The sequence below is a fragment of the Bombus terrestris genome, chromosome 4, assembly GCF_910591885.1.
Source record: "Bombus terrestris chromosome 4, iyBomTerr1.2, whole genome shotgun sequence".
NCBI classification, from domain to species: Eukaryota; Metazoa; Arthropoda; class Insecta; order Hymenoptera; family Apidae; genus Bombus; species Bombus terrestris.
This window is the reverse complement of record NC_063272.1, coordinates 2,099,438-2,127,294: the sequence shown is the minus strand read 5'-3', so window position 1 is coordinate 2,127,294 and position 27,857 is coordinate 2,099,438. Positions and strand designations below refer to the sequence as shown.

Sequence of the window (27,857 nt, the reverse complement as noted above, 5' to 3'; positions counted from 1 at the left end):
ACAGTAGAGGCCATTCGATTCTGAAATTGAAATCTGAATTTTCATTTCGGTTATCACGGTATAACGGAGAACTTTAGAATCTTTAACGTTCATGTACGTCCGAATTTAAAAGGAAAAACTTAACGAGTAAACGCAGAGATTGATTTTTATGAAACAGAAATTACAATAAATGAAATTATCACTCAGAACATTCACTCAGCGTTTCGTCTATCCTTGGTTCGTACGAATACCGAAAAATTCTATTTTATCATATCATTTATCTAGTAATCCTGATCAATTATTTTCTAATGTTATAGAAAACCAGCAGGTGTTGCAACGTTCATTAACGAGCATGTACATATGTTAGCCATGAGATGTAAATTATACCTTTTAGTAAACAATTTCATTTGCCGTGGAAATTGAAGTTAGGACGTTTTAACGCTTTTTATTCCCCTTTTTTGCTTCTTATGACGCTATAACCATAACGCACTGGCAATGGTAATAATGTTTTTAAACTTTCTTTCTTTTGTTCATATTATGTTGCACATAAATATGCGTGAAATAAGGTAATAATAATAATAGTAATAATAGTAACAATAATAGAAACAATAATAGAAACAATAATAGTAACAATAATAGAAACAAAAATAAAAACAAAAATAGAAACAAAAATAGAAACAATAATAGAAACAAAAATAGAAATTCAAATTTTCAAATTTTTAAAAATTCAAGTTTTCAAATTTTCAATAAATCAAATTTTCAAATTTTCAAATTTTTAAAAATTCAAATTTTCAAATTTTCAAATATTCAAAAATTCAAATTTTCAAAAATTCAAATATTCGAATTTTCAAAAATTCAAATTTTCAAATATTCAAAAATTCAAATTTCCAAATTTTCAAAAAATCAAATTTTCAAATATTCAAAAATTCAAATATCCGAATTTTCAAAAATTCAAATTTTCAAATTTTTAAAACTTCAATTTTTCAAAAATTCAAATTATCAAATTTTTAAAAATTCAAAAATTCAAATTTTTGAAAATTTGAAAATTTGAATTTTTAAAAATTTTCAAGAAACAATAATTGAGACAATAATAGTAACAGTAATAGTAATAATAATAGTAATAATAATAGTAATAATAATAATAATAATAATAATAATAATAATAATAATAGTAATAATTATAATTTAAATAAAAATAATAATAATAAAAATAACAACAACAACAACAACAATAATAATAATAATAATAATAATAATAATAACAATAATAATAATAACAATAATAGTAACAGTAATAGTAACAGTAATAGTAACAACAACAACAACAACAACAACAACAACAATAATAATAATAATAATAATAATAATAATAACAACAACAACAACAACAACAATAATAATAATAATAATAATAGTCGCTTATAAGTTTTCACTTACAGGGATGTTGTTACATTAGGCTGTTGCAATCTGTTTGAAACGACAAGTATATTCGTCAAACACAAAGTGACTGCTACAATACAGAATTAAATTGTAATAAAACGACCGTTTCATTTTTTAATGTTATTACCAACAGGGCTCGTCGTAATGCAAAATATTGCCAGTTCTTCGTGACGACTATACTCGTCGAAGACGGCTAACTGGTTAAGTCTATCCGTTTAATGTTCTTATCATTTTCCACAGCTGCCTGCTGTCTTCCTATGAAATGTTCTACTTTCCTCTTATAAAATTTCTACGGAGACGAGTTCCATTGTCGCAAATTTCGCTCCTCGATCAATCGAATTATTTATGGGATGCTCCGACAACCATAATAGGTAGAGCAACGCGATGAAAATAATATAATACGTTGATATAACGTATAAATTAATTATATCACGTATCATGGAATGATATATCATCGATAATGTCATTACCAAAGCGTCGATCTGAATAGTTTCGTTTAAGTTTGATAGCTAATCGCTAGCAAACTGCATCGTAATAAATTGTCCTGGCTGATAGGAAGCAATTATACAAATTGAACGCGCGAATAGTCCGAGGAATTGTCTGAAGAAAGCATTATCTCTTGGAAATTTCATTAGAAGGTAAACACTGCGTGGGTGGAACCCTATCTGTAAATTTGCAGTTATTTCTTATTGGGTGATCTCCTCATTAATTTTACAGGGGGTGCTAACAAGCAGACTGACGAACGAGGGTAACATTCCCTTTTGAACGCTTCTGCGAATTTTCCGTTGCCTTTGCCAGCTTTCTGTCCGATTATACAAAATCTATCAAACGAGAATTTATCAATAAACCGCAGATTGTCGTACAAATTAATATAATTGTATATATTAATATAATTGTAAATATTATTGGCGGAACGGAGCTTAAATAAAGTACTTTGCCTCTGATAATTCACATATTTTCGCCGTGCTACGCACAAATTTTCTAACAAACGTATAAATATTAGCGGCATATTTGAAAACCACAAATACGATAAGTTCGTGTTTGTTCATTCGACGACCTTCGTATCGCTTGTTGACTACAAAGAAATATTTTGATAAATAAGACATAATCGATAAATAATAATTATAAAAATAAACGAATAAGTAAATCTAGAATATTTTGCAAAGGAACAGTAATACTGGAGCAACTCTTCTGTTGGTCCAACTTAATAAACTTGATTGCATAAGATAAAATTCTCGATCGTTGATCAAAGCAAAGTCGAAGATGCAAAGACACCTCTCTACACGCTGGAAGCATAAAACTTCACAAGATAAAATAAAAGATCGAAATCGTCGATCCATTTTGTCCTATTAAGATGAAGATAGCATTGTTTGACTGAATTTTCGTGTTTGTATAAAGATGCGTTGTCGTAAAAGATATGTTCGTAAAACAAAGACGATTAGGGGACAACCTGCTGTTGTTACAAGCAACAGGTACTCTACTTTAGATATTTTATACGTTTACGTATACGACATCCGATACGTTTTTACACGTTATGAGCACGTTGTATCCATTTCTGCATGATTTCAGATTTCTCTTGAACGTATAAAACGACCACGATATACATATTCCAACGAAAATAAATAAAAACGCGCTTCATTAACCAGGCACACGTCAACGCGTAAATTCAACAAATTGTGGAACTTTGAAATTGCACGCAGAGAATACGTGGATGCGTATGGCGCAATTTTTATTTTCTGCCACAATTCACCCTCGGAGAGTGAAATCTATCTCTGAAAATTTCCCGCTATTGCTGTAACATTGACGGATACTTTTATCGAACGATAGGCGCTGATCGAAAGATGTAACTCTCGTCCGAAAAGTTTCTTTCTATGTATACTTGTGGCTTGAAAGCTATAAGGGAAAATCGGAAAGTAGGTCGATTCTCGGTGAATTTCATCCCCTTAGAGCAACTTTGGACAGCGAAAGAATGTCCTGTACGCGTCTCATATCTGTTTTGAATATTTTATACGCTTCTGCATTATTTCGTACACTCTGTGTACTCGTTTTCGAATTTCTCATAAACGCAGAGAAAACGTACGCGACGACTGTTCTATGCATCTCGTTTTTTGAAAATGAACGACAATCGCAAGAACTTGTAACGTTGAAGAACGAGCCACTGACTGTCGTCGTTGATCTTTCAGATCATTTCAGATCTGATCATCCTCGCTTTTATTTAATTACAGCTAAGTGGAAAACATCGGTAGCGAACACAACGTCGTCGATATCCCGTACAATACGTCGTGTTACGATATTACGGTGAACATCATTTGTCAGCATCGGCTTCCCGTTGCCTTCGGCTTGCGATCTGATCTTTACAATTCTTGCGAATACGCATTTCAACGACGCTTTAAACTCGTGGCCGTTTTCCAGGACAACGCACACCGCGCCCGATAGAAATATCGAAAGCGAAAGCTTTCTCTTGTTGGCGGATAAATGCCCGTGAAAGCTCCGGATCGATAAGGGACACGGTATGTTAAATTCTTTTTCTTCGAAACAGGTCTGATGCAGCTTTCGATTTCTCGGAGAAGCGATTCACGCGATAATCGTTTCCCTTTGCGACGATTCTGTGAAAAGCTTCACACGCTTTTCCGCTACACACGACAGATCGTCACTCTTTCTATCGAATAATCCAAGCCGAAGTTCGACAAGACCAATTCCGCAAAATTCCTGTCTCTCGCTATTCCTCGTGTAGAAGATTTACTAAGTTGAAATTTCACAGATCGTAGCTGCTAAGCTACTCGTAAGTTACTCGCAAATCCTTTCGTAACTTGTATCTCGTCCTTGCATCGTGTTTCTGCATATTCTTCCCAATAAATTCTAATTAAACCGCGGATCCATATTTTGGAGAATGTAGAAAGGTAGAATCTCGGTTGAAAATTGCCTCACCAACCAATTGCTGTAGAAAACGCTACTTTATATATTTTAAATATTTTTTCGTGTTCCATTTCGAATTTCCTATGAATGGAATTCAGGAATCCTAGGAATGGAATAAATGGAGTATTAAAATCTTTCCGTTTAATTACAAGGTGGTCACAAAGCGGAAAGGTCTATGAAAATATTCTTGTTGCGCTTTTTCTCCTCTGCGATCTTCCGAAACGTTAAGAAAATCGAAATTGTAGGATTTTAAAAACGAACGTAAGACTTTGACGTTATTGAGAAAAATATTTTGACGTGAAACGATATCGCGATAAAGCCCGCTTAAGCTCGGTATTATCTTCGACGTCGAATAAACTTCTGCCCTTTTTTTAACTCGTCGAAGTTTCCTTAAGTTGTTTTAGCTGTCATCCTGCGCTACTTTCACTATCACTAAAAATTTCTCTCAGAAATTCCAACGAGAAGCAAAATTAAATAAATCGGCGTGCATAGTAATTGCGTTTTGTTATCACGACAAGAATCGCGTTAGTAGGAACGCAGTTTCAGCTTTTTTATTCGCCGCCAAAACGTTCATTTTTGATACTGTCAGTTTCGTTTGGATAGAAAAAGGGAAAAAAGAAAGGGAGATAATTCGGACGTCTTACTCGGCAACTTTGCCTTCTTAATTAGCAGCGAGTCAACGACTTGTACGAAATTCTCCAGATTAGTCGGCGGCAGCTAATCGCGACAAATGGCGTGCAACGATGTGCAACTTGTCGTACAGCTGCGAAAAAAGCTATTCAGCTCGTTCGAGCAGGTTCAGTAATTTTAACGGCATAAGACATGTCCAACGTTTCGTGGAAAATTTTATCTGCGCTCTGTTTTTCTTTTATCGTTTTATTTCCGTGACTTGGAGATCACTTCCAGGCTGAGCAAAGGGAATATTTTAATACCAGATCAAAAAGGGAAACAGCCTATCAAATCGAACGATGGAAGGTTTTTTAAAATAGATGACAAATCTGCCAAGTTCTGGGTCCCGTTAAGAGGGGTGTTCACGCGTAAATTCATTCGTACCTTCATCGAAGCGATAAAAAATATTTTTTAATAAAATTTCGGATCGATGGAATTACGAATTTCCATAAAAATATGCGAGCCAAATAAAAATTTGTTTCGTCCACTATCGATATTGCCACATCTACAATGTGTTTTCCGCTTCTCACGTTTCGCGTATACTTTTTTTTTTCATGCTACGCGAATTTCCATAAATATCTAAACATCGGCAATCTAATTGAAACCCTGAAACCCTCGAACCGATGTATTTCGTTCGAAAATCAATTAAAGCGATGTTTTTCGATAATTCGAGAAATTAGTTAACAACGAATTCGATTTGATATGTTTTCATTGGACGCGTTCGCTTTAATTGTCCTTTCATCGAACGCTTTGCCTCGATCCCCTGTCTTAAACATTTCCTCGGAGGATGAACTTCTTAACGGACTTGATGAACGGTGTGGACTTAACGAAGGTAATTTTTTATACTCGCGGAATGATCTTTTTCAGAGAATCTTAACGATGGTCGAGCTGATAGAAGGAGCAATGCATGTCTTTTAAACGTCTTCGTTTAAATCATTACGAGATATTCGAATGAGTTGTAATCGACCATAAGCGTATCGTAATTGAATTATTAATTATTTATTAGAACAAACGATAATTAATATATATTTCTCGATGATACGTTTCTACGTGATATATCTCTTTTTCGTGAAAATTATCTCCTGAATTTTCCTCCGTTTTGTACACCATGGTAAATATGTTCGTGCAATAGCTTTCACGATAAAAGTCTCTCGTACCTGCACGATAATAAAACTGTTTTTATTAAATCTCTTTCATTGTTTTCGAACAGAAAATCTATTCTCTGTTGTTTCTTATACGACGCGAAATACGTTCTACGACAGTGCGTTACCGTATGAAGGTTAAACTGTGTACCGTAAAAGGTCAGGCTACAATTGTTGAGAAAGTTGTTTTGAAAATAATGGAAAACGTCAAGATAAAATCGGCATTTCTATCGGTTTAATATCTTTGCATGGAATACAAATTTTATTAATTTTAAAACAATTGACGTTATTTTCAGCAAGTTATTCGGTAAAAAATTTAATCGATATTTCACAAACTGGTTGTTCAACGGATATTCCTTTCTCCGTGGTTGCACAGAATACACATTATTTTTTCATTTTTCTTTTTTTTCCTTGTCGAACCTCTGAATTCGTATCACAGTTGCGGATAAATATGCACGACGTAAAATTGCGTTAGACGCTTAATTTGCAATTCTTTCGAAGAATAAAAACACGCGAGTAATCTCTGCAGTAAATTAATAAATTTACTTGAAGGGTACTTGCGCGAAGAAAACATTGTAAATTGCAAAATTGAATAATTTTGATGTTTTACCGGAGAACGTTCTACGTACCGATAAAAATACCGTATTATGAAATTTAACTGTGATTTCCCTTACCGAATAAGCTACCACTCACACTGGAAGATTGTGTCGCAACGTCGTTTCTGTAAAAAAAGAATATAAATTTCAATAAACATTGGTCGATCGTTTCTTAGCTTTCGTCTATGCCATCGATCTCGACGAATAGAATTTCCTTTGCAAGTAACAGCCGACACACACACACGCCTCTCTACCCGTACGCTTCCCTCGTTCGTGAATCTGGATGTTATGTTAAGGCTGAACTACATCAAGTTTTCTCCTGCTGGCGAAAAAACTTGTTTCTTGTCACTCGAGGTGATTTCTATGAGAACTCTTAGCTTGGTACGTTAAGAGCTGTACAGGCTACGCCGCCAAACTATACGTCGCTTGATAACTCGAATCACTTTGAATCGCAAACAACTGCAACAACACGAGCCAGAGAAGCGTTAATGGATTGCCGATCCCCAAACCGAGTGCCAAAACGCACACTACGCGCACTGTTTTTACTCTGCTCAAACCGAGGAGGAAAAAAAAAAAGAAATAAAGGCACCTCATCCTCGTTGATCGATAGAATCGTTCTGTTTTGTGTCTGTTGGGGTAAACGAAGTAGCACAAGGTACGCTCCATCACGTTGCGAAACTCGTTCGCACATCGAAGATAAATGAAGATACGTTCGAAGGAATGAATCCAATTAATTCCGCGAATTGGATGTAAATTCGAACAAAGCCAATAGGAAGCTGTGTCGATTCTCGAATTCTTCCAATAATTGGACAATAATGCCGGCCGCGGGTCAAAGATTGCCGCGCCGGGTTGAACGATAATCGATACTCGGCTATTTTATCAACGAACAATACGCAAACTGTTGTTTCGCGACGGACGCTATCGATAGAGCTAACGGTCGATGACGCCGCTCGAGAATCGTGCAAGAAACAGCAGTTATTTCTTTGCTATTATTCGGATTAAAGGTTTCCATGCACTTCGCCACATTCGAATTGTTAAATTGCACCGCTGTTGACGTACTTGCGTCCTCTGCTCCCATTGCCACGCGCTCGAGCGTCGCATCGAATTTTTGTTATTCGCTGTTATTCAAAGTCACGTCAATCACAAAGGCTTTCGGCTGCTATTTCGCGTTAATTCAATTCGAGGATCAAAAAGCGGAATAACCTCGTACCAATGGCGACATTGACGCGAACGAGGCGAGTTATTGTTCCCTCGAGTTTGCCAGCAACCTATATGTTTGTTTTATATTCCCTTCTCATCATCCTCGCTCTCCTGGGTAGCACAGAATTTCAGTTACGTTTCTCCTTGGTTTACGTCCATGGTCTACTCTTTCAACCAACGACCTTCGCGTCTCTCCTACTGAACATCTAAGCTCGAAGCTTGAAACTTGAACTTCACCTTCGAACGTACCTCTAACTACTTGTACTATCGCTGCGCCTAAACTCTGACAACGTACAGACGTACAAGATGTGAAACTCAGTGTGAGAATATGCAAAAGACGTATCAACACGACGGACCACGGACAGGCCACGGAGGTCTATTACGAAACTTCAAGACACAAACGGAAGTTGTGTAATTAAAAGAAAATAGTTCGACGTATTACTACGAAGTAGCTCAATTTCCTTAACACTTTGACTGACAAGCCGAAATCACATGTTTCACTCAGCACGCCACGGGAATATTTTTATTGTTCCAAGCATATAATGGCAAAATAATAATAAAATGACGATGTAAGACAACATTTTTCCCCAATGGAGCATTTATCTTATTGGTGGTCAGGGGAGGCCACTGTGGCGCAATTGATAGCGACGCATTATAACAAGGCTTCGTTTATTTCAACAAACCAGTCGCATTCGTTATTTCGTCGCAAGCAAAACGTCCAGAATATATCGTTGAAACGTGTAGAAGATATTAGTAAACAGTATTTGCTCATTCTATATATAATAGTAAGGTATGTGCACACTTCCAACTTGAATTATATGATTATAAAGCAGCATTTACGATTATTTTCTAGTAATCTAAACTTAATGAAGAACGAAAAAGATTTCAATTTGAACGTTGAAAATTTTAAATATAATATAAATTAATATAAATCTTAAATCGCGAATTTTAAAAAGCAGGGAGGGCAGGGACACGGCGCAGCACGCGTTGGAGCTTTGTCCGGCGTGGGAGCTACACAGCTACTCCCTGCGGCACGTCATAGGTGAAAGATTGACACACCCTCGGCGATTCTAGAAACGATGTTGAGAGCGAACCATAGGAATACGAGGCTGTCCGCCTCTTTTGCGAGCGAGCAGAAAGGGAGAGAAAGAAGAACTCTCACCCTTGTAGGATAACGCATGCAGGGGGGTGGCGGTCAGGCGGCCCTAGAACCGATTCATCGCCGTCCCAACGGACCCACGACTAAAACAGGGGATAACGCTAGGGGCAATGCCCCTCCTCCCTAGCATCAAATTCAACAGTCGGAGAATTATTAGGATTGGCTCGAACAAGAGGACGACGGAAAAGGGTGCAACTGAAGACAATTCATGAGAGGTTCCTGGAGCACTCCTGTCGTACTCTACTGTTACCGATTATTAGCAGCAGCGGAGTGTTCATGAGGATTTCTTCACGTACAAAAAGAAAAAAAAAGGTGGAAGAGTAATAAATAGCAAGAAGAAAAATACCGACTAAACAGTCGCAAATTCTTTTCATAGTTGCAACGTGAATCCCATAGAATTGGATAAAGTAAATTGATCGAAAAAATGACGAATGTTAATGTTACGCATGAACGCAACTATCCTGTTATCGGGTTCAAGAATGCGCATGGGTCGTGGCTTATTAACGCGTATATCGTCAGGTACATAGCTGTGCTGTGGTACTCCGGGGCACAAGGACCTCTGTTTTCGTGTTACCTAAGGGTAGTTACGGTACAAACGGGTCGATTGAGCGGTCGATGAGAAATTTGACTAAGTCTCTCCTTGCGGAAACGCGAGTTTGGTCGACTAGTCTGGGTCAAGGGTCGAGCGACGGATAAAATTTTCGCGTGCAAACGGAAAAATTTAATTGCGTAGATTGGTAAAACCTCGGTTCGGTAATAAATAGAGTTCGCTTAAAAATAAAGAGACCTCGTTTCAAACGAATCAATGTGCACAGTGCACGACGTCGTAGTAATGATCAGTGGCTTCTTCTTTGCAACTTGTAGCGAGTTAGACAATGAGTTTCCACTATATCTCGTTTATCTCACGAGTAACCCGCGCATCTCGCGAATTAGAAACGTAGTTTAAAGTTTCGATATACAGTAAACCACTCGTGGCCATCAGCGACGTGTTTTTAACATTTTAGATCTTGTTTAGCAGATTCGCTTGTTTATGAGACTCTGTTGTCCTCTTTGATTTGTTCGCGCAGTATCGCCCGACGGAACGGAAATTGCAAGCTGCAAGCTGCTCTTGGCTTTATTTGCAAATTTATTCGTGCGCACATATTTCTAATTACGATTAACATCACCAAGCAAGAGCAACGCAATCGATTGTCACACGAATCTCTTGACACGTGCGTTTTATGGCGAGAAAGAGGCAAAACCGTGTCGGCGGATTTGGCACGACTTGCAAATTGCCAGCGTTACACGGTCGAGTGAATAAATATTCGCGTGTCTATTTCGTTCGTCGATGGAAAAATTTTATCAGCTCTGTAACTGATACGTTTTACGGCACGACGAACGATTTATAGCAAATTCTTAATGCTTACGATATAATTTACCAAGAGTTTATACCATCGAGTTTATAGGAGCTTGATCACCGGTCGAATATCCTGTCAAGGTATTTGATATTTCGAATTTACGTCTATATCGATAAAATCAGCAACACGGTAAAATGATACAGCAGTTGCCCTACGCGTTATTTTATATATTTTTATCAATTGCGTAGCATCGTTTTAGAAAATTACTCTAAGAAACTACTAGAATTATTTTCCGTTTATTATTTTACGTTTTTCTCTAATTTCAAACACCACGATCAAGTTGGAATAAAGTTAAATTGAAATATATCGATAAGGAGTGAAATTGCATGGCATATGTGAAAAAATAGACGAAATAGATTTTCATGATCTTGATCATGATCTTGATCTCGCGTAAAGCGTCAAGCGTAATACTAGCAATGTCAATACTAATGTCGATACCGGCAGTAAATTGATCTTGGTGGTTTAACGCACGGACAATCAAGTGCAACCGTGCAACATGCGGATTTAATCAAATTACATTAGAAAATTATGTATGTACACGAACGATACATGACATATTTAACCCTTTGTATTGTAACTCTGTGGAGTGTGACTCGACATCAGTTTTTATCTCAGAAACTCCTTTGTCGAGTCCCACTAGACATTCTTTCAGACCCACCTTTTCTTGTGAAACGCGCGAAAAAAAAGCCAGGATTGCATCCTGGAAGTTGTTCCAAGATATACCATACACTTAAAAATTACAAGGTACGACAATAGTGTGAATAAAACTGGTATTTAAATGAATTTGTTTTTTCCTTTGTTTATTTAAATTGTCTTCTTTTTTAGTTAAAGTAAATTTCAAATTGAATTTAAAAGCGTTGCGAGCTGCTGGTAACGAAATTGAAATAAAATTCAGAGTGGAAAGGGTTAATATCAAAGTCACCTAAAGAAATCGAAGTAGCCGATATGATTGAAACTTAAAGAGAGCCTCTCGTTTGACAAAACAATATTTTACCACTAAGTTCTTTTCTATCAGGTAAAAGCTAATTCTCGGATTATCGAAATCCACGATTACAAATATTAATTTCGACAAACGTTCTCGAGATCGAGCCTCCGTTCATCGATTAAAATATAAACTGCGTTTATCTGAAATTGCTCGTACATACTGCGACGTGGAATTTTTTTTCAACGATGCTCGACAATTTCACTTTCAATTGTAAAAAATGTTACGCATCGAGCGGAAACACCTGACTCGAAACGATAACGTTTCAACAGAAAAATCGGAATGTTTCTATTTTTCTATGTTTCGTAGAACTGGCGTTTCTCGTTCGTCGTTTAATTCGTGTTTTGAATGATGTTGAGTTTGACGTTGACTGATCGAAGAACGAGTGGATGAATTTGTAATAGAAAAGTATACTGAAATGATTAAAGGTATAAATATAAGGTATAAATTAAAGGTATAAATATAATATAATACTGATTCAGATCCTTAATCTTTTAGTATTACTAGAAAATGGAAGGATAGGGAGCACGTTCATAAATTTATGGCAAAAGAATATTACCAAAAAAGGTAAGCTTCTGGCTTTGGCTAGAGGCTACAGGGAACATAAAGAGAAATCTGTTTATTAGTTTCTTTGTTCCTAGACCTTGCAACCCAGAACATAATATACATTCAAGGGTAGGATAATATGCGCCGCTCCTTATTTGCAATATATCTGCGTAATAGCAGTCTCCAGGCCATGGATATACATAAATAAAGATGTAGAATTTTTCATGAAGTTACTTCAACAGATGAAATATACGATAAATCGCAAGTTAATCACTTCTAAAACAGCGTCTTTTTGTGATTTTTTTTTTTTTTTTAGAAGGAAAAGAAAGAAACGAAGTTATTGAATTTTGAGGTATATTTTTATATATATTTAACGAATACAAAAAATTTCTTTTTAAAGTAAAAGAAAAATTATAACAGCGTAAAATTATTTCTAAGCCTATTTCATGGGCTGCATTTTTCAATCGGCGTGATCCTCCACTGAAACGAAGAACCAAAAAAGGATTAAATTATTATATATTTTTCTTCTCGATGGACTAAAAAAAAAAGGCGGAAAATAAAAAAATGTGTTTTTTAAGAAGAAAGAATAAACTTCAAGGTGCTATAACAATTATTTAAATCAACTTTTTGACAAACTTTTTTAGTTCATCGAGAAGAAAAAATTTCAGTCAAGAATTACGAGGTGAATCTTTCACGCCGACTGAAGACGATTAGAAATCTGATATAATTCTTTTGTTAACATTAAAAAAAATTTGTTGTATTCGTTAAATATATATAAAGCCACACCTCAAAATTCAATAATTTTGTTTCTTTCTTTCCCTTCTAAAAAAAATCACAAAAAGACGCTATTTTAGAACATTCTAATTCAGGACACCCCGTTAAATAATCATATCGTCGAAGTACGTAAGAATTTAAAGCGAGGATCAGCTTCGTGACAGAGCTCGTCTCTGCGTACGAGCGATAAGTCAGGAAAACGTTGATATTTAACTAAGAGTTATTACCGTATACGCGTAAACGTGTTCCTGTCGCATCTACTTCACGCGCTGCAACGCTAGGCGTTCTGACGCGTCATAATCTTTTAGTCGGCTAAATGTAATATCAATCGTTAGCAGAGAAACTTGAAAGCATTTCGGAGTATTTCTATGTACGAGGATTTATCGAGAAAGATATTAAAAATACATTTATCAAACAGCTTACAGCTTAAACAACTGCACACGCCTCTCTGCCTGCGTCTTTACGTAGAAAATATTTTTTCTATCCAAGAGATGTACGCAGATTTTTCAAACTGACCGTATTTTCACTGTATTAAAAGGCTCTATACTACGAAACACGTAATACTTTCTACGAAACCATTTAATAAGAAAAGCGACGTAGAAACTTTCGTTCTGTTGCATAGGCGAACGATCAAAATGCGTTTCTTCCATTTCACAGTTTTTACGGGATTCAGAGAGACCGCTGCGGATGTTAAACCGCGTTCGACAAATACGGCGGAAGACGATTTATCTAAAGTTGTCAGGAAACGAGAACAGTTTATATAATTGGAGTTCGTATAATGGAAGCTTACCAATTTTTCTCGCTACGTATCGCTCTTTGCTCGAATAATACCAGCAAACGTTCCGTTAATTGGGCGTTAATTAAAGTTTTGTTTCAATAAACGCATTTCTACTCTACTTGTATTTTTCTCGATAAATCCCGTGTACGCAGCGAACGCTGAAATGCTTCTACGTTTCCATGCTAACGGTCCATGTTACCATTTAGCCGACTAATTGTCAGTGATTAATAAATTGTGATAATTGCTCGATAAAAAGCGATAAAAGAGTGATAAGTGAATTTATGATACGATTAATCAGCTCTTCCAGATCTCTTTGAAAGCGTGTGCCTAGAATGTGTCGCAAAAGGTAAACGGTGACGAGTATACTCGTCAAACACGGAGTACGTGTGGCTGTTATAACGTAGAATGAAATTGCAACGAAACGACTGTTTTATCTTGTAATTTTATTAATGTCGGCCTAACATTTGGCAATGGCGCAACTCGTATGATGTAACTGAGTGAGAAAACGTTGTTTATAAAGCTTAAAGTGTCGTGTATGGTAATACCCCATACAAAATGTTTTATGGAAACATCGATGGTCTCGAAGAGGAGTTTCGCGTTTTATACCTTTCGCTGAAAAGGCGGATGCCAAAATAACGTTATAATCCACATTATATGCAGGTGAGAGGTCAGTGATAAAAGATAAAATGTAAAGACACGATGGATCTGCTATATTCTACGTTTCATCGAACCACGAAATACCTTGGAGCCTTTAAAGCGTACGGAACAGAAAATTTCATTATCGAAGCAGATGAGAATGTAACAATGTAATGATGCAAAATTACAATACATATATGCGATATAAAAAGAATAAATCTGTTCGTTTCTCAGTTGTCTTTTCAACAAAATCTATTATCTTTTATTATCGTAAGTCGGCAGCTAGAATATACGATTAATTCTAAAAATAGTGCAAGTGATTTAAGCATTTAAGAGGCACATTTTCGAACAAACTGCTCGTAAAATTGTACGACGCGTAAATCTCACTTTAGAAGATCGTATATTTTACGAAACGTTTTATTGCGTGTCGGAAAAATACTTTTTAACGCGCTCGAACGCCGAACGTCGAACGTCGAAACGCGTCTAAAAACGAGATACAGCGGCGATCGAAGGGAAGTTTAAAATTCACAAAACTGTGTACGATAACTGCACCTTACGTACTAATTGCGACTTTCATCACCAACAACGTTGAAGACAGTCATCCGTATCAAGCTTGTTCGCAATCCAATTCTTCTTATCAATTACAACTTTTCTTTTTTTCTAAAACTGTCGCGTTTCTTTTATCCTTTTTTTTTTTTTAAACTTCCTCTCGTCCTCCATCGTATACGACTTGCTGCAATTTCACAGCCACCGGCACGTACGTGCCACAGAATAGACGACTATCGTCGACGATTTTGAACAAATTTTAGAAAGAAGAAAACTTAATAAAATTCGTGATGTATCAATTTGAAGCTGCCTCACCTTATCCGCCAACGTAGATGAAGCAGTAAATACACCGACGTACGGATACTGTTTGCAACCACTGGGCGTCTACATTTCTTTACCACCCCTGTCTTTCCCATTCGCCCACACATTTTTTCCCCCGTCACGTATCTCGCACACACGCGTGCGCTATACGCACATACGGAGAATTACAGCACGCGAACCACACAAATCAGTCTCAATCACGAATTAATAAAGAAAGTCGATGTTTCCCGCGGAGATGATCCGCGAACTATATCTTCCGGGTATTCGGACGTGATTTCCATTTCGAGATACGATTTAGAATGCCAAAATGAAATTAGCGTGGAGATTACCTTGAAATTAGAGTTAATTGTGGAACAGATTGGAGTTTGTTACTGGCGACGGTTAGCAAACTGTGAGACGGATCGTAAAAAGGATTTCGTGCGGCGTATCCTCTGATTAATAGTCTTTTGAACTGTTCATTAAGACGAAACGCTGCTGGATAATGGGCGGAGAAAATTTTCTTCAAATCTGTTTTGCTCCGCAGGGGGTAGACGATCCACGGATATTTTTGACTTGGACCAATTCTATGGAGGCGTCTCCTAGCGAGCGATTCGTCGTAAGGTTGTTGGGGGCAGACCAATCGGATTCATAAACCCGAGTACGACGAATTGAAAAACTTCGAAAGCGGAACAAAACCAATTTTCATATCAATGACTGAATCTTTCTGACGATTGGAAAATTGGACGGTTTCCCGAGAATTTCGTGAAACCACGTGTATATATGTCCGCGAATCTTTTCGTCGAGTCTGAAGAATAAATGCACGAATAGAAAATTAGATAACAAACATTAGATCGAGGAAAGGCGTGGAAAACATTAAATATCTCTGCATAGACAATTTTTATCGGATTGTCGGGACATTGTTTTTATCGAAGTTTCAGTCCTTTTCTATTGCGATTATCTGTGTCGCGGAATGATTTACATAGAAATGAATTGAACAAAGGTGAATGTAGAATACGAAATTACCTTTTCCCCAACTTTCAAGCTTTCCCTGCAGTAATATAAAGATTCACGTTCCCTTCGTACATAAGATTGAATGTAAAACTTCTAAATAAGAAAGCCAAGCCATCTCTTTGAAATCAGAAATGGTCGATCACTTGAATCTGAATCTTAACAAATAAACATAGATGGTGGCTTCAAAAGTTATTCGATATAAAGAATCTTCGAGTTCGTCATCGAATCTACATGCAATCGCGAAAGGTTAATCGCTGTTCCACGAAGTCTTTCTCGCCCGAAACATTTTACCCGTATTTTATTATGCATCGCTTCTAATTTAACCGACTTATCGAAACAAACGAAATTTACCTATTGCGTAAACTCTCTCGAATAGAACGATGAAAAATAATTTCCAAGCCGCAGGTAGGTAACTCATTGTCGGCGCATTGAAATTCAAATTCTACGAGACACCCGTACACTGCATAGATCGTGGACAGATGAAACATTGGAGGAGACAGAAACGCGAAATTATCGGTAGCGGAGAAAGGAGAAACGAGGTTAAAATGGAAATATAGAAAAAATGTATGAAAGAAGAATGAGTCTAAATATCACATGGCAGAATTGAACTCTTCAGGTAGGTTTTTCCTTTCGATAGACCAGAGGTTACGTGCACTGCATTTAAAAGAAAATTGAATTTCCTGTATACGTACTACAAAGTATAGAGTAATTTGCCCATGCGAGATAAAATTTCAAAAGGAAATTCACCTTCATTCGCTTTCTATTTAGTTCATTAGTTTCGGGAATAAATAATACAGACAGGTAATTCTATTTTACTTTTCGATCATTCTTTCGATCTTTACGTATTAAGCTCTTTATGTTGCCTGAATTTTCAATACTTGGGAAAATTATTCCCACAATCACGCAATCCAGAATTTCGATTAGTTTTTATTTATTTATTTATTTGAGACGTTAAATATTTCCAACTCTAATTTACTGTCGTTCGAGAAGAAGGCGCGAAAAAGTCGGGTTTAAATCGAATAGACGAGAAGAAGAAGGAATTTTATAACGTTTAAAGCCACGTTTTATTTAATTCTATGGAATAGGTTCGCGGAATATTTTCAACTATTCGATAAACTTAGTTTCTCGTTCGAGTATAAACATGCACTTGCACGTTTCGTCCACGCATTTCCTGCGATACCACGCTCAACGATTAACTAATTATATCATTGTAGAGTATATAGGCTTATTAATTAATATAATAAATTATTATATACTTCAGGTGAACGTACAAGCGCGCGTGTGTGTGATGACTTTATTCGAGAAAAAGAATTTGTTCTTGTCGTTGCGTTGTTCGTTCATTCATTATTCATCTGATTAGTAACATCTGGTTCTTAATACTCGGTCCTAATAGTAATAGCAGTAAGCTGGCTTAATTTTCCTCTAATTTTTAAAATAGTTTTAATATTCAACGCTGTTTAACATTTCATCCTTGGAACACTCTCAGTACGTATGTATAAATAGTGTGTACGTGTGTATTTTTTATCGTAGTTTAGGGTATCTTCCACCTCAATTTCCAAATAGTTTCCTTTAAATTCATTTTTATGAAACAATACTGACACGCAAGAAGGGTACATCAAACAGTCTTCGACTGTTACTTCCTAGTCGATTATTCCACATCACTTAGAAATATTATTTGAAATTTTTATATTTACATTGTGGATATACGAATATTTATATTTTTACGGTCACACTAAAGTGTTAAAACCCGGACAGATATTTGTCGTACTTTTTAAATATCCTAACGAAGATTATACTTTGAATGTCCTATATATCGTTGCATATTCTGTGAATTCTATGCATCCTTAAATTCTATTACTCGCTTCTTTTATCTTCCGAATCTTTAAACATTTCCCACACGTATACGCGTCACAATCTGATTGTTTCGCACAGAACATGAAACCGGTATACCTGGTCGTTAAAACGTCACCAAATTAATAGTGAAACGAACGAATGATGATATCGTCACATCGTTATTGCTACTTCAACCAACAACCAATCTCGTTCTTTCTGCTCGAGTAAAAAGTCTCGTTAAAAATACCAGTTTTCATTTTATATAAAAAGGAAAAAAATTCCGACCTTACGATATTAATTCTATGCTAATTGAACGTAGTTATCTTCGAAAAAATTGGCTTGCGCGCTTCTTATGCATAAATGCAGCATTTCCGCGTAAGCTGATTCGTTGTTTGCTAGGTCGCGATTTAGCGAGCCATCGAGAGTCAAAAAGCAATTTCGCTTCCTTTCTTTGACCCTTGTTCCAATTGGACCGAAACTACGCTCGTTACATCGACGGAAAAAGTACGAAAGATTTCGCAAGTCGGAGGAGACGACGCTGGGAACAACGGAAAAGTTCCTCGAAACGTTTATCCGTGGTCGTATCTCGTGCGAGTAATTCCAATCGATGCCCGGGATAAGCGTGACCCGTATTCCATACCGCCTGGTGTTCATCGATGTCACTGAAATTTTCTCTCGCTTTCAACTTCTCTACGCTAGTTAATAAAGCACGGCAATCGTTGCAGGGTATCTCTCCCACGCGTTTACGCCGAATCGCCTACAACATGAACCGATATCGCGCCTTTTTTCGTTTACTATTGCGCAGCTTCAACTACGACCTTTCCGCGACACGTATTTCAATGCTAGCGGCTGCGACAAAAGCGACAAAGGCGAATTAAAAGCGCGTCAGAGTAACGCGGAAAACATTGTTCGTAGTTTTCGTTCAAAAATGGTTTGCAAAGGAATTTTACCGTTGCAAAAACGGTGTATGCAAATGGTGGAGATAGGAACAAATGGATAATAGATTTTTTCTTTTGTAGCGCGGGCGATAATATTTAACTTTATCAGGTAAATAGAATACCCGCTCGTTCGACGAATTTTGTTTTACGATCGAGCCCCTATGACTTCAAAAACCTGCACGAGGCTGCAACAATTTTCTTTGATTCCTTTCGTTTCGCTGCCTCCTATAAGTGAAAATAAAGCTTGCTTTAACTCGAATCATCTACACGTCCGGATACGTTATTTTAGCTCTGTAACTCGAGTTTAGAACACGATATAACCCAGCCCAGACTTCTACATGGCCAAGTTTACCTGCGCGAGTACAACTTCCATATTGCCGCTACTCTAACAAGTTGCTCTCTGCAATTCTAACTTTTCCAGCTATACGTTACGAGCCGTCAGCAACCAATCTTTCTTTCTATTCTTGGCATTGTCTGGAATAACCATAAAGATATAGAGATACAGAGTACGAGAGTCGTACGTTACCGTGTAAATGGATGCGATATGAGAATGGGAAGAGAATGCTGTGTTAGACGGATAAAGGCGCCTTTTGTCCTTGTTCAACGCTAATCTTACCAAGCCCGGTGAAACGACATAGAAAATTTTATTTAAAATTGTGCATTTGCCCTTATTCATTTCGTTCGTCTAACTTTATGCACATTCTTATATTTTTCGATTTCTCAATTTTTGTCAATACGAGAATTTACATAAAGTTGAATGAACAAAAAAAGAAGAAGAAAAAATAACGACTAATGTACAATTTTAAATGAAACTTAAACGAAACCTTCAAACTCGTCATTTGACTTTGTCAGATTTGGTAAGAGTTAGTGTTAATCAGGTACGATCGTTAATCTGTGTTACACACTTACGTATGTAGCTGCGATAACAAAACTTTCCAACGGTTTCGTCGATACAAGTATAACATCGAAGCGTAAGTGCCAATAGGCCTAACCAGTCATTGATATCCCTACAATCCCTCCGCCGAATATTTGGAAAAAGGCGTGACGAAAATGACGTTCGAAAACTAAAATACGTTTCCTTTTGTCGTCTCTCAATATCCCCACTACGCACGCGGTTGGTAGGCGTCCGCTACTGTTGCCACGTGTAAACGGTCAAGGACGAAAGGACGTTGGAAAAATAAAATTCGTTTCTTTTTGTCGCCTCTCAATATCTCCACTGCGCACACGGTTGGTGGGCGTCCGCTACCATTGCCACGTGTAAACGGTCACGGACGAAAATGACGTTGGAAAAATTAAATTCCTTTCTTTTTGTCGCCTCTCAATATCTCCACTGCGCACACGGTTGGTGGGCGTCCGCTACCATTGCCACGTGTAAACGGTCACGGATGAAAATGACGTTGGAAAAATTAAATTCCTTTCTTTTTGTCGTCTCTCAATATCCCCACTGCGCACGCGGTTGGTAGGCGTCCGCTACCGTTGCCACGTGTCAACGGTCAAGGACGAAAGGACGTTGGAAAAATAAAATTTGTTTCTCTTTGTCGTCTCTCAATATCTCCACTGCGCACACCGTTGGTAGGCGTCCGCTACCATTGCCACGTGTAAACGGTCACGCACGAAAATGACGTTGGAAAAATTAAATTTCTTTCTTTTTGTCGTCTCTCAATATCCTCACTACGCACACGGTTGGTGGGCGTCCGTGACCGTTGTCGTGTAACAATGGTCGTGGACGAAAATGAAGTTTGAAAACTAAAATTCCTTTCTTTTTGTCGCCTCTCAAAATCCCCACTGCGCACACGGTTGGTAGGCGTCCGCGACCGTTGTTACGTGACAACGGTCACGGACGCCCACCAATCGCGTGCGTCGTGGGGATATTAAAGGGCGACAAAAAGAAACGAATCGGATTAAGAAAACATTTGTTGAATCAAGAGTTGTACGTAAAGAGTCGGAAAAACGAGAATTGTTAATAAATATACTATTAAACATCTACACATCCTGCACCAAATAACCTCACGTATTTACCGTACGAATGTGCGTGCGTTATTAAACGAACGCATTATATATATGTCGGAGATGAAAGAGCACCGGAGCCTTCCCCTCGGAACTTTGGGAAGACACCTAGTACCGTAATTTAGATTTCACCATAGCCGTATTAAGAAAGCCGTTGTCATTCGATCCGACTGTACTTATTCGAGATTTATGATAATGAGCTCGGGCTCGAGGCGACAACCAGTCGCCGAACGTAGTCGCGGTCAAGGGGATGAACGTTTTGTTTAACCAAGGCAGGAAGTAACTCTATACGATGGTAAACGATGGTAACGATGGTAAACGTTTCAATGGTTTCTGTCCCGTGGCTCGCCACACGCAGACTATGCTTCGAGTAAGACGATTACCAGATGTTGGTGCGTCTCCACAGTACATGTTCGGCTAGCCCGAGGACCCGCTATAAATCTTTAGATCTATTTAACGAAAGTCCTTCAAACCGACAAACAACCTTTGTTCCAACTACGGGAAAATTGGAGAAGTCTATTTTTCTCACGAACGACGCGGCCCGATGGCGACTTTCTCTTAAGGGCGGCTAGCATCCTTCCCCTATTTCCTCCAACTAAGTAACTCCAATTTTCCTCACTTTCCGAATGAAGACTTTTCTCCACGAATCCGATGATCTCGTGCCCTTAGACACACCCATCGTAGTTTTCCTCGACAGCGTCACCGTGATGGAGAGACACTCTATCGTACGATTTTAACGACGATACAAGTAATTCTCCGGTACGTAGTGCTTGTTCTGTGGCGACCTGAATATAACTTAGACTTCCACGAAGTATACACGTTCGACATCCCGTTGACCGCGGATTCGTTACCGGACCCGAGGCCATTGTCATAGCGCCGCGAGTATCTAACATTGTGATTAATTACCAACGCTGTAATACCACTCACTTGTGCCAATAAACTCTACCATTGTTACACCGCATCGATGGCCAATATCAACCAAGATTCATCCAACACCTCCACCCCCAATCCTATCGTCCAGCCGACATATATATTTCGCATTTTCAGTCTTCGTCGTCGTCGATCCTTATCGTTTTAAAAGTCGTACGGTTCCAGAACATTTGGTCGCAGTCGCAGACCTTTCGGTTAGCGAGCTCGTTAGCGACTGTCTTATGAAACTCATGGCGAAGAATGAACCTACAGTTTTAGGTCTGAATTTAGATCCCGAACGATCGGAACCACACTGAGACAGACGTCTGTCTTTCTTTGTATATTTACGCAAATGTAGTATCGTAAAAGGGATAGGATTAGGATAATTTAGGTTTGTAAAATTCTCCTAATACTATTTATTAAGATAAATAAAAATAACAAAGATTAATTGGACAGAGAACGATAAATGTTCAACTTGAACTAAAACACAAAAGTCTTATTCCGTTCAAATCACTCTCGCAACTCTATAACTAACAACTCGATCTCTCTACAACGCTAGCAACTCTACAACTCTCGTCTTTGGCATCTGCACTCGCACGCTCTCGCTTCTCAACTCATACTGCACTCCTCTTGCATTCGTTCTCGCTGGCGTCTCAATCAACTCTACCCTTAGCGTCTCTTTGTCTTTTCTCGTCCCATCGAACACATGTCCCGAAACCCCATGGCCAGGGTCACGCAGGCTCTTTCCACAAAACTGTCCACTTGAAAAGACCGACGACACATTGATGTACTCGACGGCGCAACGGCTCTCGCCACTTTGTATACGGTTCGGCCGCTGTCTTGGGCCTTTTGCCCACGATACTACACAAATAAGATCATCAAGTAGTCAAACAATTTGATGCTCGGATCTCGATAATTACGAACAACTACATTTCTGTTCTGTTAATCGATGTGACTGTTCCATATTTTACCTTTTCTGCGATGTCGATTCGATATTAAGAATTTATTTATAACGTTAGAGGTATAAGGCTAACACTTAGATGGAGCGTAATTACAAGAATCTTTTACGTATCGCAACTGAGGGTAAAATAACAAAAAAAGAATAAAATAAAAGAATAATAAAAATAAGGTTTTGCGTGTGTGTGTGTGTGTGTGTGTGTGTATGATTAAGCGAGAATACAAGGCAAGAGGGAGGATAATTATTGTAAATCGAGTTTATGGCCAGCAGTCTGAACATAAAGTATACTACGTTGCAAGCTACGTATGCCAGTGAACGTAAAAACTGTATTACTACCGTTACGTTACTAGGCACACGCACGAGCTTGTTAGTTAGGATAAGTTAGGATAAAAAGATTAGAAAATAAAACCAAGCACGCTGTAATGGTATTTCGCGACGTATTTTATTCTGTAACGTTATATCTGGTATGGTTATACCTTTCGATAAAAATCACGTGACGTTGCACTTTGTACAGCAAATCAACCGTTACTCATATTTCAAAATATACACATAGCGTTTTATGCGTAAGGAGAGATAAGAAGCACACGGGACACTTGTGTACGTACGTTGTAAAGGACTTTCAATTTTGCATATGTGTCATCACGCATGAAATAACCGGATCAAAACAGTGGATACGGCGATATGTGTTTGACACGGCCAACCAGCGTTTGATTTGCGTTGAAATCAAATTTTTCGGTTCAACTTCACCGAAACTTGGCGCTGAAATAACGCGTGATACACATAGCTTGCATTTCACTCTCAATATTATTTTGATCGATATCCGAGCCGAAAGTACTTGCCATTTCGATTTAATAACGCACTTACGTATTTATATCTCATTTATATGTGTCCTATGGTTTTAAAAATATTACGAGGCTGTAAAAGGAAAGAAACTTTTGGGACAAAGTAATATGTTCCTTCTTACGATAAAATACCCACTGTACGTAATATTTGCGCGCAACGATCGTAACAATAATATTAATTTCTTGATCCTTTTTTGTTTTTATTTGTACAAAGTTTACGATAGTTTCATTAATATAATTGCGCGTAATTAACGACATTAAAATGCGATCGATCGATGCTCATTGAAGACTGGGTTGTTTAGATTGGAAATTTCCATAACATTCATCCCTAATCATCTATGCAGATTCCAGATATGTACCGTTATACCGTGTTGCGTGAACAATGAAATAAGCGTAACCCGTATCATCGGTTGACACAGCCAACATAGTTAAGGTAAACCAATTAAGGCAACGAGTTAGTAAAACGATTACCCTTCACGTTTTCTCCACGTTATTATAGTTGTAGCGGCACTCGACAACAAATACCGCTACACGACACTAACTAACACGGACACGGTAGCGAAGTGGTCAGCGCTCTAGGTTTCGAACGTTCGGGACCCGGGTTCGATTCCCGGCGCCCGTGATCCTATTTTCCTACCACGCATCAAAATAAAAAGAATAATTAGCAGCGTTCCAGCAGCGACATCTACAGCCGGCAACTACTACTATCACCGACGACAACCTAACGCCATACACGCCTCATCGTGTACGATCCGCCTACCATGAAAATTGGTAATGAAAAACGAACGGAATTTGCAAGAAAACAACGTTATAAGTTGTTATTTTTAATATTAGACGCTTGCCTATTATTGGGTTGGCAACTTAGCGATTGTGGATTTTGTCATTAGGTGGTATTGACAAAATTCGCAATCACATAGATGCCAACCGAATATTTATCGTATGCAAGAAGAACCTTACGATATCTCGAGCGATTTTAATCGAGGTATAGTTGCAAACAACTTTTTTCATTAACTGCTGCAACTGCTATCTTAAAGTATAAAAGCACGAGCGGAATATTTGGAAAAGAAGCGAAGAAAGAAACGTTTTGCGTTTGTAACAAAATTGAAGGACGAACATCTTTTAGACAAACTGTCAAGGCGGATATTCATAAATAAAATTGTTCGTTGTACGACTACGGATACGGTGAAGAAAGCTTTCTCGCTTTAGTTAGAGTTTAGACATTCCCACGTCGGATAAATAGATTCGCAAAGCGGAAATAATAGTCTTGCGAGTTCTTCTCGCGAAAAGTACGACGTTGGCTGATAACGAATTAAGAAAACTTTACGAGATCTTGTACGTCGTGTAATTGGGAACTTTATTCGGGTACGAATGAAACTTGTACAGGAGCGACGGGAAGCATAATATCGCCGACAGCCTCAAAATATTTATAACAGCCACAATGTGATCAAATCGCGAGTTTAAACGAATGATCCGTTAATAAATATCAGACGAAGCAGGGAATTGTTTTGACGGAAAAGTAATAAAAATTGGTTCAAGTTCGTGGAATTTTCCTTCCGATGCCAAAATACCTGATGGAAATATCTACGTTAAATTTTTGAGATTCGAAGCTTAGCGAAAGAAATAATTTGATTCTAACGACAAGTTCTTCGTGTATCATAATCTTTCATAAGCAGATTAAAACGAGTATTATTTAACAAATTGTATATTCGATGATATACATTTGATTTGTATAAATCGGTTTCGTTCGACAACTTAAATTCGAATATACAGGATTCTTTATTTTCGAGAAGATCGCGTTTGAAAATTTACCAAGCGTACTAGAACATGGCTAATTCTGGACTGGCTAATTCTACGTGTGAAAATAAACTGAGAATGTGGAACAAAATTTATTCGCAAGACGCTTTGTTTTCAAGAAAAATACATTTTTTTAATTTATCACGTAATGAGCCAAGTTCAAGTATACTTGGTAGGCAAATTTTCAATCTTGGAATCTCTTGAATACGAAGCGTCCTACGAACAAATTTTCCTCTATATTTCCCTGCCATTTTCTCTTTTCTCTTTATAATAAATATATTTCGATAAATTTATAATTATCGTTTCTTACTTTTACAGCGTGTCATACGAACGATACATAAACATAACAATCTATAATTTTCTGACCATCTAACAAGTCCACCTGCTATTTGTTTCTATTAAATTTCTATATATACATATTATTATAAATTTTCAAATTATTTAATTATGCAAGAGCAAGGTAAAGGATGATCTTGAAAAAAATTAATCGAAAATGTAAGACGGAGCATCCGCGTGCCAATGCTCATTCTTGAGAAAATCGATTTCGAAGATATATTGGCTATGCGAAGATTTGCCAAGGGTTTGAGCCGTAATATTTTCGACACTATTCATTATATCGAAAAATGCTTCGGATAAAAGTTTGATGGTTGTAAGGAGGACATATTTAGACGTTGCTAGCTTTTCTATAGGTGGTGGCGCAACCATCGTACTAAGGTCGACTTTGTTTCTTCAAATGGAATCACACAGTTCTTAATACATTAATCGATGCAGCTCAAAATTCTCCATAAAATGTTATTTATTAACCTACTTGCATCGAAAAACCATTAGTTTAGTAAATATTTTAGGGTATAAGAGACAAGGAAAGACACAAGACGCTACTTTCGTATTTGTCTTCGTGCTTGTCTTTCGTACGATAAATTTCACTAAATAAAAATTAAAATATCTGTTAAACTAATATTTCTTCGACGTAAGTGAATTAATAATTTTTGCACGCAGAATTTCAGTTCAGCTTTTATCCGAAACATTTTTCGATATATTTAAAAATATAAAAAATATTTCGTTTCAAACTCTCAAGTAACTCGCCTTGTATATATCGTGTTAGTATGTATATGGTAATATTACTTTAATTTTTATGCAAGGGAAAATAAGAAAGATAAGTTTGAAATAAAAAAGAAGAAATTTGCGATCGTTATCAAATTATTCGTTTTATTACGAATTTACGACGAGCAGAAATTATACGAAATATGTAACGATTCGATATTGTTTGGAAAACTCGTAAAACATAATCGATGTTTCAATATCTCGTACAGAAACTTCCAGTCGATTATGCAGTTTTCTATCTCACACAAGGTAACAACTGTACTTCATTGTCAAAAAGTTATCACAATTTAAGGAAACTTTGAATTCTCTTTGAAGCGTGTATCATTTGTAGCATTATGACAACTTCGCGATCCATTTGCTCAGCAAGTACTATCTTCAATAACTAAATCGTTTTCAATTAGTTAAACCTTCAGTGTCCTATTTTCCTATTCACTAAACGACATTTTTAAGTATATCAATATTATACCAATATGTAGAAGTTTATATTTCCAAAATACCTGTCTTTAAAAGTAAAATAATAGCAAACAAGGCAGTAAATAAAGTAAACGATCGTATTGCTCAACAGTCTTAACAAATAAAGCAACGATGCCAAATGTAACAAAAATTGCTCCATAGCATATGTCCTCACAATTAAATTACGAATTAAAAAGGAGAATAGGAGTAAAATTAAGAAATCGAATGTAAGCAAATGAAAGAATCATTCTGTATTATGTTTCCCTCGCTAGTGGCGGGATATTCAAACTTTTAATAATGATAGCGTCTCTTCAATCAAGAACTCACACATCCAAAAATTTTTACCTCGTAATAACGGTATTATTATACCATCGAATAAGTAAAAAATTAACACTCACCAAGAAAACGGTATAAGCAACGAAGATTTACAGCTTGGCCTTCGGAGACAATAGTGGCGCCAGACAAGTGGTGGAGAAGAGTATGCCCTCCCTACTGCACAGTCATAGGCATAGATTGTGCATCCGAATTGTCCCCTCTGTTGATGGATATTACCTGCAACAACCTTCGTGATACATTTCTTGCGTTACGCGAATAGGTGCACCTGTTTGCGTGCCACTTAAAATCGCGTACGCACGAAACAGCTCGAGAATTATCCACGAATTCTACGAATTCGCAGTTACTAATCGCTTACCAAACGTCGATTATGTCGTTAGCGCTTGAAAAGACATTCGAATGTAATTGTTGCAAAAGATAAAGGAGCTTTGTAGAATAGACGATCCAATTCCTATCGCGTTCACAGTCGAAGTGGTGGCACAGTCGAACTGTGAGGCTCGTTGCGACCCGGCGTCCCCTTCTACGATCGACCCCCGGAGCTCAATAGCCAATCAGCGTTACGCATTCTCCAACGTTCAAAATCCTTCCGTTGATTCCACGGACGGCCGATGTCAGTTA

At 37.4% G+C, this 27,857-nt stretch overlaps 1 long non-coding RNA gene across 2 annotated transcripts; it reads right to left on the bottom strand.

Annotated features, from left to right (window-relative positions):
* Window positions 1–1,393: 1,393 nt before the first annotated feature.
* On the bottom strand, window positions 1,394–27,854 carry LOC125384894. Of its 2 annotated transcripts, none has more exons than XR_007223742.1 (4): window positions 27,598–27,854; window positions 27,305–27,458; window positions 6,821–6,867; window positions 1,394–1,446 (listed from the first exon to the last, which is right to left on the bottom strand). It is a non-coding gene; the product is annotated as an uncharacterized LOC125384894 (long non-coding RNA). The 2 variants fall into 2 exon arrangements; XR_007223743.1 differs by lacking the exon at window positions 1,394–1,446 and adding an exon at window positions 6,137–6,161.
* Between the last annotated feature and the right edge of the window lie 3 nt (window positions 27,855–27,857).